Source organism: Apodemus sylvaticus, chromosome 3 (genome assembly GCF_947179515.1).
Source record: "Apodemus sylvaticus chromosome 3, mApoSyl1.1, whole genome shotgun sequence".
NCBI lineage: Eukaryota > Metazoa > Chordata > Mammalia > Rodentia > Muridae > Apodemus > Apodemus sylvaticus.
In genome coordinates this window covers 120,596,938-120,608,538 of record NC_067474.1, presented here as the reverse complement: position 1 = coordinate 120,608,538, position 11,601 = coordinate 120,596,938, and the positions used below count along the sequence as shown (strand labels likewise).

Here is an 11,601-nt window from a genome sequence, read left to right as displayed (position 1 = left end):
TAGGTCTGAAAAAATCTTTCGAGGAACTGGGGGTGCAGCTCAGTGGTAGAGCACTTCCTAGCATACAGAATGCCCCCTGTTTCAATATCCAGCAGTGAAAACAATTATCCGAGACTTGGGTTAAACACCCCTGTCTTAGTAACTTTAGGTCAGATCTTAATCTTACCTAGCAGAGAAGCAGACAGACACCCCCACCACAAGTCACGGTAGAAAGGCCAGTTGTGTTACCCAGCCCCACCAGTAGGTGAAGCCGGTCTCTACCTTTGTGCCCATGTAGTCACACCCACCCATTAGATACTGGGTATCACAGCATCGATGGATCACACACCCCTCAAAACTCACTGCAAACATCAGGGCTCTCCTCTCTCATCCCCACATCCCTCAAACCACTACCAACTCGCAGCTTCCACACCTCTCTCACCGCTCTGCCCCCACCTTACAACTCAGTCTTTGGAATCAGACCTCTTCGCCTGGAAATCTGATTCTCTATCAGAAACCTAGTTGGAAGTTGCTGTGCCTTTCCCCAGCTTCTAACTCATTTGCCAAATGTTCTGACTGCCTAGTAAGTATTTTGTGCTGTGTTAGGAACCAGAGAGGAAACACACACAGGTCCGGCTCTGGCAGCCTCTCAGCCTGGTAGAAACAGGCCATCACGTGACACTGCTGTGCCCTTGTAACCATCGCAACCATCGCACTGAATGACCAATACAGGCCATTGCGAGAGGCCAGCAGCTGTTCTCAACATTTCATAGATGTGAATCTTGATTTGGTCTTCATAAGCTGTCTCAAGAGCTTGAGGAAAATCACCTCTGTTTAACAAATAAAGGAAGCGAGGCACAGAAAAGGTAATTTGTCTAAGCGCAGGCTGTAAATAAGCAAAACTATATTTGGAATGAAATTTTACACTCTTAAAAATAACCAGAAAGCCCAGTGTGGTGGTGCAGCCCTGCAATCCCAGCTCTTCGGAGGTGAGGCTGGACGTTTAGATACATGGTGAGTCAAAGCCAACCTAAACTACCTGAGACCCGGGACCGTGACTCCAAAAGCGTGGATCTGGAGAGCTGGCTTAGTCGTTAAGGGCTTGTGCTGCTCTTGCAGAGGACCGAGTTCAGTTCCCAGAACCTGTATGTCTTAACACTATCCCTAACTCCAGACCCAGGGGATCTGGTGGCCCCTCAGGCCTTCATGAGTGTCAGGCACACACAAAGTACACTTACATATATGCAGGAAAAGTAGTCATACACATAAAATAAAAATAAACCTTTTTTAAAAAGTGGGATTTCAAGATGCTCGGGGAGCAAAGGTGCTTGTCACACAGCCTCAGGACTTGAGTTTGTCCCCAGGACCCACAGAGTAGGAGAGAACCAAGTCCTGTAATTTGTCTTCTGGACTCCACATATGCTTTGAGCAACATACATACATACATACATACATACATACATACATACATGTAATAAAAATTAAAAACATAATGAAATGAAACCTGATTGTCCTAAAGAGCTATATGGGTCATGTCTAGTAATGCTTATTATATTGTAAATTATAATTTAGAAAGATTATATATTAATTAAACTATACATAATCTATTACATGTCAATCTAAATGATATTTATACATTTAAAAGCTACATAAAAATTCTTGAAAAAGATTACTTTGTCTCACGTGTTTACAGATAACTTCAATATATATATACCCTACCCAGGATCTGACTAACTAGCAAGCAAAATACAATCTGATATCTCATGTTAATTCTGTCCATTGGGATTTGTTATTTGGTTGAACTGTGTGAAAGAGTTTGGCCTCACACAGAACCAGAGTAGGAAAGGGAGGAGTGTCTGAACAAACTACTCATACGTGCAAATATTCCCCTGGGAGGGTCCACCAAACTGTGACAAGTGCTGGCTTCTTAAAAGCTTGCTGCAGAGTGGAATCTGAAACTGATAGCTGTGGTTTGCATGTTGTGTCCCTTCCAAGGATCGTGTTGAAGCTCAGCCTCTGGCTGCTTCAGTATTAAGCAGTCAGGCCTTTAGAGGGCATTGACAATCTTAGAAAAGAGCTAGAGAAAAGCATCCAGCCCTGGTTTGGTCTTTTATGGTAACTTTCCACCACTATAGTGAAAATTTGCTATAAATCATTATGCAATAACAAAATGATTGTTTGGACACAAAATTTTGCAAGTTTTAGTTTATGATCTGAGAGTCCCACTGTCTTTAGGTCTGTGGAGAGGCAGCATTATCATGGTGGGGAGAGGCATGTAACCCAGCCGAGAAGAGGGGGAGAAGAGGGCTTGTGATCTTACATCCTCGTCAAGGGCATCCAATGACGATAAGACCCCACTAAGTCCCACCTCTTGAAGGTACCATTGCCTTCCAATAGTGCACAGGCAGGGGACCAGACATATGAGCCTTCAGAAGACTCTCTCTGTCTCTCTGTCTCTCTGTCTCTCTGTCTCTGTCTCTCTGCCAACTACCTAAGGATCAATAACCACAGCATGACAGTGTGGCTCCAAGCCATTCCACCAAGGGAAAATGGCGCTCAGATAAAATCATGTAGTTCAGCTCCCACCTCAAACACTATGTCCAGCTTTTGTCATCAGACTGTCACTGTCCTTCAAAGGACACTTTCCAACATAGTAGCTATTTTGTCACAGAGATCATTGCGCAGTTCAGGGGTCGAAAGGTAATGATAACGTATGAACTGTCCCTTTGGGAGACATTTTTCTACCAGTACATTTTTTTTAAGATTTATTTTAAATAATACCTCAAATTTCTGTCTGCGTGTGGGTTAGTGCACACATGACTGCAAGCGCCCACAGAGTCCCATAGAGGAACCAGATCACCTTGAACTGGAGTTACAGATGCTTGGGAGTGGCCCGACATGGATGCTGGGAACCAAACTGGGATTCTCAGTAGAGCAGAAAACGCCCTTAAACTATCTCTCCAGGACAGGACCACGACTTTGATTCAGCCAAGAATCAAAGTCATAAAACAGTGGTTTTATGTTTGATTGCTTTTGATTGCCCCTCCTTCTCCCCCCACAACCCCTTTCTCCCCACCCCATGCTTACCTACCCCCTGCCAAAAAATAAGTGCAAATAGCACCTTAGGAGTTGTAAAATTGCTGTTCAGTAATGGATTCATGGGCGTATTCTGGGTTCTTCTGGAGACCACCAGCCATACTTGGTTATACTACATTACACTATGACCCAGTCTGAATTCAGAATGTTTGTATGAGGTGTTACCCATGACCAGTCCTTTTCCATACCCCTTAGGGTCCTTGAATTCCAAGCCCCAGCTTTGATGGTTCACTAACAGCCTCAGATCCACCAAAGCAGACCCAGCATGGACTGGGTAAGCCTCAGTTCACCTCCCCTAGACACGGGTTGGGAAGGGGATGAGACTTGGCATCCAGGGCCCGTGCTGTGTGTCCGGTTCTCATCACCGCTATTTGCCAGTTAGGAAACTGAGGCTGGGGAGGAGGGACTCCACATAGAGCTGTCCAGCATGAAAGCCCATGTAGCATGCCACCTTCCTGTCTGTCCCCACACTCCCTTCCTGTCTCACCATCAAAGTTTCCGGAAATTAGACCATTCCCAGCACTGGCCACTTGAATCTTTCAGTGTCTGAGTTGCTAATGGTCACAAATCACTAAGACATCGGAAACTCTGAGCCATGTCAGAGTCCCTGGCACACATAATTGATAAAGTTAACAAGGTTTGTGTCTGCTATTGTGCATAGTTTCGGTGACTAGGACACACAGGCTTTCCTCTAGGGCACATTCCAGCTGAGCTGTAACTTGGTCATCACTGTCTGGGTTGCACAGAGAGGAGGTGGACATCCTCCGGGCCCCGTGTCTTCCTTGGAAGAGCTGAAGTCACATGGCAATGCGGCAGGATACAAGCAGGATGAGAATCACATCCTAAGACGCAGTTTCAGGAAAGTTCAGCCCAAAATAAACCTGAAGTCTAAGTAAATAAAGCATTGGAAACATTTTGGGAGAGCAATTCCACAAAACTTAAAAAACAAAACAAAACAAAAAACAGGGAAGTGGGGATATTATTATACTGTTCTGTCTTCTGATACCGCTTGTTAAAGTTTCATTGAGTATCTCACGTTTGTAAACGCCTGAATGAGCCAGGTTTAAGAAAATTACATTGTTTCTGCTGAGGGGCGGTGTCATTTAAGCGCTGGTTTGAGACAGGGCAGGGAACTTGATGGAGACTGGAGGCTCTGGTGATTAAAGCAGGATGGAAGGAGCATATAATTTGTGCCAAGGGATCTGGAGAGGATGGGCTAAAGAGAACTCCACTGAGTCACACAGGGTCTGCCGGGTAGCCTTGTCTCCCCAGGGCTAGAGGGGAGCTACTCAGAGTCTTCATGATCTCACAGAATGAAAGGAGAAAGAATGCTGTGGCAGAAAGGGGCAAAGTGCAGGGATGTGCATGTGGCTGAAGGGCAGGGCATGTGCTTAGCATGTGCAGGGCATGTGCTTAGTGTGTGCAGGACTCTGGGTTCAATTGTCAAAATAAAGTTGGAGTGAGATAACACTCATATATTAAGCGTCGTCTCAGTATGCACTTGATAGTAAATCAAGTAGATCTATTATTGTGATTATTGTAATCCTGTACTTTTCATTCATCCAACCAAAATTTAATTAATGTTTATTATCCCCCAACTAAGTACTGAGACTATTACAGTGATAAGAAACTAGCTGTTCTCTTAAGTTACTTGCAAACTAATGGGAGACATAATGATAAACTAAAGCTATTAAACAGATGATTGGGGAAAGAGGTACAGAGAAAGGCTGTCTCATAACTTTGAGCTTAATAGGGCCAGCGAGATGGTTCAGTGGGCAGAGGCACTGTCAGTGAGTGTGATCTCTGGAATTTACGTGATGTTGTCCTCTAACTGCCACACAAATACCACAGCTCAAGGCACACACGCCCCCACAACCAACCAACCAACCAATCAATCAATCAATGTATTAAGAAGATACAAGAAGGCCAGGCAGTGGTGGTGCATGCCTTTAATCCCAGCACTTTGGAGGCAGGGTCAGGCAGTTTTCTGAGTTCAAGGCCAGCCTGGTCTACAGAGTGAGTTCCAGGACAGCCAGGACTACACAGAGAAACTCTGTTTCAAAAAAACAAAAAAAAACAAAAAAACAAAAAAACAAAAAAAAAAATGAAGATACATGAACTAAAGTAAATTCACCTTATTAAAATCCCAGAGAGGAGGAGGCTGGGATGGGGACAGATGGAGGCAGACGGTCACTATAAACCCAGTGACTTACTTTTGTCTATGTTTATTGCTTCGTTTGGGTCCTTCAGAATTTCTGGCCATGGTGGCCCATTTCTTTAATCCCAGCACTTGGGAGGTTGAGGCATCTCTGTGAGTTCAAGGCCAGCCTTGTCTAGCCCACCCAGGGCTACATAGTGACAGTCTGTTTCAAAAATAAATCAAAACACAAAGTAAATAAATGCTTCAGAATAGGTAAAATGTGTATGACCTTGATTTAAACATGGGAAGCAAAAGTTTGTCAGAATTGACTTAGACAGGCAGTTTGAAGCAACGGTGTAAGTTTAGACGGCACTGGTTTTTTAGGTTTCGATACAAATAGACCTGGGTTTGAATTCTGCTGTTGCCATTGTGATAAGTTACTTAACATCTCAGGGTCGGTTGTACCCATGAAAACTCAACAATATGGCTACCCAAACAAATCTTGAATAATGATAAGACCAGTTGACATGCAAAGTTCAAAGGGGGAAACCTCACGAGGCCTCGAACCTAGATGAAGCACTACAGGTTATCAGTGGCTACTAAGAGAATCAGCTCTCTCTGGAGACCAGCTCACTGGCAGGTGATGCAGTCCCTATATATCTGTAAATGCCAGTAACTCGAAATGGACTTAGTCGGTTACATATTGTGTGCACATGTATGTGTGTGTATGGAACAGCAACTAAGGAGTAGGTCGGGAACATGAGGGTGAGTTGGGGCAGGGGAGTTGGAAGGGGGACAGAGAGGAGTGGAAATTACATAAATACAGTACTTATGTATGAAATTCTCAAATAAAATAACACACACACACACACACACAATCTTGCCTTGGGGGTGAGGGAGGCTGTAAGAGAGAGAGAATAAAGTGGCCAGAGCACCAGGCACAGAACATTCTCTTCTTTCTCTGAGATCAAGCAGGGCACCTCTCATCTTCAATTCCCTCAGTATGTACTTCTCTGCACCACCAAGTCTTGGTCAGAGCTGCTGCCATCTCTCAGCTGCATTATGGGAAGACACTGGATACTTGTCTCTTCTCCACAACCTGCCCTGTTTCAGTCCTGTCCTTTGGTAACAACTAAAACTGCTTTGAAACATGGCGGGGACTCTCGCCTTTCTCCTGCTCCAGCTTCTTGTTTGGCCCCCTGACTTCATAGTTCTCTCACAGGCTTCGGGTCTTCAGTATCCAACCCTCAGATGCCCGTCGACCTGTCCTGCCCTTGCTGCTTCGTCAGATTCCATGATTGCCTCTGGGGCTCTGGAAGGCCCTTCTTCTACCTTGGATACCACACCCCTGCTAACCATACATTTCTCCTGCAGGCTAATTCTCTTCCTCCTGATTCATCCCAGAAGTGTTAGGTTTCTAAGCTGCTCCTAGAAGCAAGCCATGATTCCCTTCCCTTCCTCACCCCAAGCAGACATGGATTCAGTGCTCCCCATCTGGGCTCTCATGACCCCCTCTTTCCATTTCCTCTGTGAATCATGAGCTATTACCATCTACTTCCATGTATTCATCACAAGATAGAGACCTTTTAGGAGTACATTTTATAGCTTTTATTCATTGTCTGGGCTATTTGAATGAATGCATTTGAATGAGCCTGGTAGCACATGCCTGTAATCACAGCTATGTGGTGAGGCTGCGGCAGGAGGATTGCAAATTCAAGGCCAGGAACTTAATGAAACCCTTGTCTCAAAATAAAAGCGAAAAGAGGAGTGAGGGTATAGATCAGTAACAAAGTGACTATCTCACATGTGCAAGGCCCTACATTCAATCCCCAGTACAAGAGAGAGGGGAAGATGGATAGATGGATTAACAAATGAATGTTTTCCCAATCTCCACCTAGTGAAGGTAGAGATGAGATTAAAATCAAAGGCAAAGCATAGGTCAAACTCAAATATTCTCATCATCCTGGTTGAAACCTAATTAAAGCCTGAATTAGAAGAACCACAGCTCCAGAACATCCTCCCCTTCTGGGTCCTCCCACACACATCTTCTACAACATCTCTGTTTGATATGGACTCCTTTTGGTGAGGAAATTATGTCTCTTGAGGACTGAAGGACTCCTTGTCGCATACAAAATCATTATTGTTTGAGAAAACATTGGCTTCTCTGACTCAGTTGACATCACATTTCGTGACAGTGATAAGCAGGGGTTTTCCTGGGTCCAGGACTCTGGTTGACAAGAGGGGTTGGAGAGTGGGAAACACCTCCGTTCAACAGAAAGTTCCTGGAATTTTGGGTAAATGTGTGTGTGTATGTGTTTTCTTAGTCATACAAATGCATTGAGCTAACCATTCTTCTGTCAATATTTGTGAACCGAAAATATGACAAACTGACCCCTGTACTGTTCAAAGTCTAGACATTGACTGATGGGATCAGGAACAAAATTCCCTGGGAACAAATAAAAAACAAACAAAGATTTCAAAACCGGCTGTAGAATAGTGGGTTTCCGTTTCTGGAGAGCTTTGCCCATGATGGAAAGAGTACTCCGTTGGATGAGTAGAGATCTGCTTCCTAGAATGGGGACATGAGAAATGGAGGTCCTTAAATGCTATAGTGACCAGTGATAATGCCTTGTTCTAAGGCCACATCTACTGGCTCTGCTCTATTCCTGAGCCCTAAGAATTTCTACCACCAATTTCCAATTTCAAAAACAATCCACAGAGAAGTCAAAGGACTGCCACTGCTGGTCAGGGAACAGATATCAGAGATGGGTTTACATCTAACCCTTTTTTATTTTGTTATCCAGGATCCTTATCCCTACCCACAGCCCAGCCACTACTGCCTTTCCCTGAATAATTCAAGAGTCCATTTCCTCACGTGCTTCATCCAATCATCTCTGTAGAAGAATCTTGAAATATGTAATTCCAGTCATATCTATCTTTTACTTGCAGAGGGCATTATTGTTGCTTCCTAGTGTCCTTCCTTCCATTCTCCATCTGGCCTATCACCACCCCTGGATATGAGCCAAGTTCACAGAGTCCACTGGTGCCTTTACCTCTGTTACTGGGCATGAGGAGAGGCCCTCAGATGGGTCCCAGTTTGACTTTTCAGGTGGAAGAGAATGATATTCTTGTTCTCATTTACATAACCATATGAGTAAGAAAACATGGCTTCCAAAAGAAAAAGAAAATATGGCTTCCATGCCTGTTGGCGTCCATGTTGTGATGTAGAGATAAACTGGGGTGAGGGATGGAATGTGTCTGTCTGCAGGAGGGTGGAGCCCAGAGGATCCTTGGCTCACTGCAGGAGCCCTCAAGGGTGCAACATCAGAAGCCTCCCCATCTTTGAATCCTAGTTATAGGGAGCTCATAAACTCTTTACTGCACAAGCCGGCGTGGGCAAAGTTTGCTGTAACTCATCGCAAAGGGCCTCCTGGGTGACTCAAATGCCTCCTGGAGCTCTTGGAATGACATCCAGACGCCTACCTTGCTATTAAATGCCCGCTAAACTCTAAGATCGGTGAGTGCTCTGAGCCAGCGCTGGGTTTTCATTGGCCCTGGTAGTGCTAGAGCCTGCTAAACATCACTCTGGCACACAGAGGGCACTCTGAGATTTTTGTTTTGAACAAGTGACTGGGGTCTCCCTCTAACATGTTTCCTGTTTCCTCAAGGCTGGGGGGCCCTGGAGTGTCCCTGCTTTTTCTTCCAGAGCCACCTCTACACATGAGCTGTGTTTTCCTAGACACCAGCTTTCTTTCTTTTTTTAAAATATTTATTTATTCATTCATTATAATAAATTTATATTATTTTAATATGAATTATAATATAATAAATTTACATTATTTTAGTGTGTATTGTATTATTTACATTTATATTATTTATTCATTCATTCATAAATATAAATTTATATTATTTATATTTATGAAATTTGAACTTAGGACCTTAGGGAGAGCAGCCCAGTGCTCTTAAGCGCTGAGCCATCTCTCCAGCTCCCAACACTAGCGTTCTTATGCAGGCCACTTCCCATCATCAGAGAAAGGCCAGAAGGTCTAACCAGGAGGCTGTCTGTGTCCAAGAGTGTGCCTGACACCCAGGCTCACAGGAACAGTGGGCAGAGAGGATCAAGGTGGAGAACTCTCTGAGCCCTCCCAGGAACGAGCCTGGGTGACAAGTTGGAATTTTCCACACAATCAGAGAGGGCCGCCAAGCTATTGTGATTTGTGCCACGAATAGGGTGGATCCCCACGTGGGTCAAAAGAACATTTCATGCCTTCTGCACTTCTGGCCGTATCCTCAGTGCTGCCTGCAGCTCTTCCCGCGGCCCTTTCTTCTACCTGATCCCGAGTTACTCCACTCTCTAACCTACTTTGCCTTACTTCTCTGCAAAGTGATTTTTTATATGATTTTATTATCTTCTACTCCCTTCTCCAAAATATGAGCGCTCCATGCAAGTGGAGCCTTTGTCTCATTTATCACATCTTCTGTCAAGGATCCCATGGGGTTGGAGAGATGGTTCTGCACTGTCCTTGTGGAGGACCAGAATTTGACTCTCCAGCTCCAAGCGATCAAGACTCTTCTGGCCTCAGTGGGCACTTCATTCTGGCACATGCGCACACACACACACTCACATGCACACACACACACACAATCACACACACTCACACACTCACTCACACACTCACACACTCACTCACACACTCACACTCACACGCACACACTCACACGCACATGCACACACTCACACGCACACACGCACACGCACACATACACGCACAACCACACACACACGCACAATCACACACACACTCACACGCACACAAACACGCACTCACACACTCACTCACATACTCACTCACACACTCACACTCACACGCACACACTCACACGCACACGCACATGCACACACTCACACGCACACACACGCACACGCACACATACACGCACAACCACACACACACGCACAATCACACACACACACACACGCACACACACACTCACACGCACACAAACACATGCACTCACACACTCACACGCACACACACACATGCACGCACGCGCGCGCACACACACACACCCGCACACGCACACACTTTAAAGATACACGCCATATTTTAGGTGACCTGGTATCCTCCTTAGCAAAGGCATATTGAAACGCACCCTCAGCAGCAGGCCGACCCCCTCGGGTACTCATCCCCCTCTCCTAGCAGCTTTCTGCCCCGCACACAGTTATTCCTTCACTGTCCTTATGAAAACAGAAGGATCGACTGTGTTTGTTTGTGGGTCCATGTTGGTTAGCAGAGTGTAAGTATGCTCAGTCAGTCTCCAGGTTGACCACTTCCAGGCTGTAAATGAGTGTTGGAAGAGGGAAGGGGAGATTGAATCTCGCAGGCTCTGCAAACAGTGGACATGGGGAAGGTAAAAGGAGAGGCAGGACCTCTCAGACTAAGAGAAACTCACAGGTAAATGGGGTCATTTCATTAGCAGGGAAGTGGAGTTTACACTCTTCTAAGCTTTCCAAAACTAGCTGCCTGGTGGAGTCTCTATCTGATCTGGGGTCCCTCTCACTCCTCCTCCTCCGGTTTCCAGTTTACAGAACAATGTGGCATCCCCAGAACTTACCTGTGTATTTTTAAAGAACCAACAGTTTCATCCTCCAAATCAACTGGGTATTTGAGAAACCATCACAGAACCTCCAGGTTTGTCTGTCTTCTCAATGCTTCAATTATGCAGTTTAGTGAGGCCCCAGCAGCCAAAACCAGCCTGGCATTTTAAAAGATTCTCGGTACCTTTGTGCTGAAGCAGACCTCTGGCTTCTCTCTCTCTCAATTATTACCTTAACCGTGCCCGGGAGACCTAAGGAGACCGTTTATTTTGACTGGTAGATTGTTAAACTGCGGGAGGCAAGCCAGAGCCAGCGCCAGGCTGTGATTTCCATTGCTCCACAGGCCAAAGCCTTGGTGCTGAGAATAGCCAAGGCCACTTCCTGCTAGAGGAGGAAATGGCAGTTTCCTCAAGTCCCGGAAGTGTGGCTTCCTTTCTGGTGCCTAGCTCAGGGTTCACCCATTAGACAGTCTCTTCCCACCCCAAACCCCCGGGGACCTGGCTCCAGCATGCAAAAGACATCCTGTTTCCCCGAGGAAGTGGCCCAGATTGGGGCAGCCACCAGGGCATTTGAGTGGGTAGGGGTAGGTAGCCCAGCAGGAAGGGACTGACAGGGAGGGAGGATGCTAATAATGTTAACCAATAAGAAGAAGGCCCACCCACTCCTTTGTCCAGGCCCCAGAGATCTCAGCAAACATGCCAAAAATTCTCATGGCCTTTAGAAGCCAAGTCTTTCTGATAACTCTTTTTTTGCGGTTTTCATCTGTGTGTACATTTTTACGGAATGT

At 45.5% G+C, this 11,601-nt stretch overlaps 1 long non-coding RNA gene across 1 annotated transcript; it reads right to left on the bottom strand.

Moving 5' to 3' along the window:
• Positions 1 to 3,070: 3,070 nt before the first annotated feature.
• LOC127681014 (uncharacterized) lies at positions 3,071 to 11,177 on the bottom strand. The gene is made up of 3 exons (XR_007977052.1): positions 10,832 to 11,177; positions 5,289 to 5,438; positions 3,071 to 3,963 (listed from the first exon to the last, which is right to left on the bottom strand). It is a non-coding gene; the product is annotated as an uncharacterized LOC127681014 (long non-coding RNA).
• Between the last annotated feature and the right edge of the window lie 424 nt (positions 11,178 to 11,601).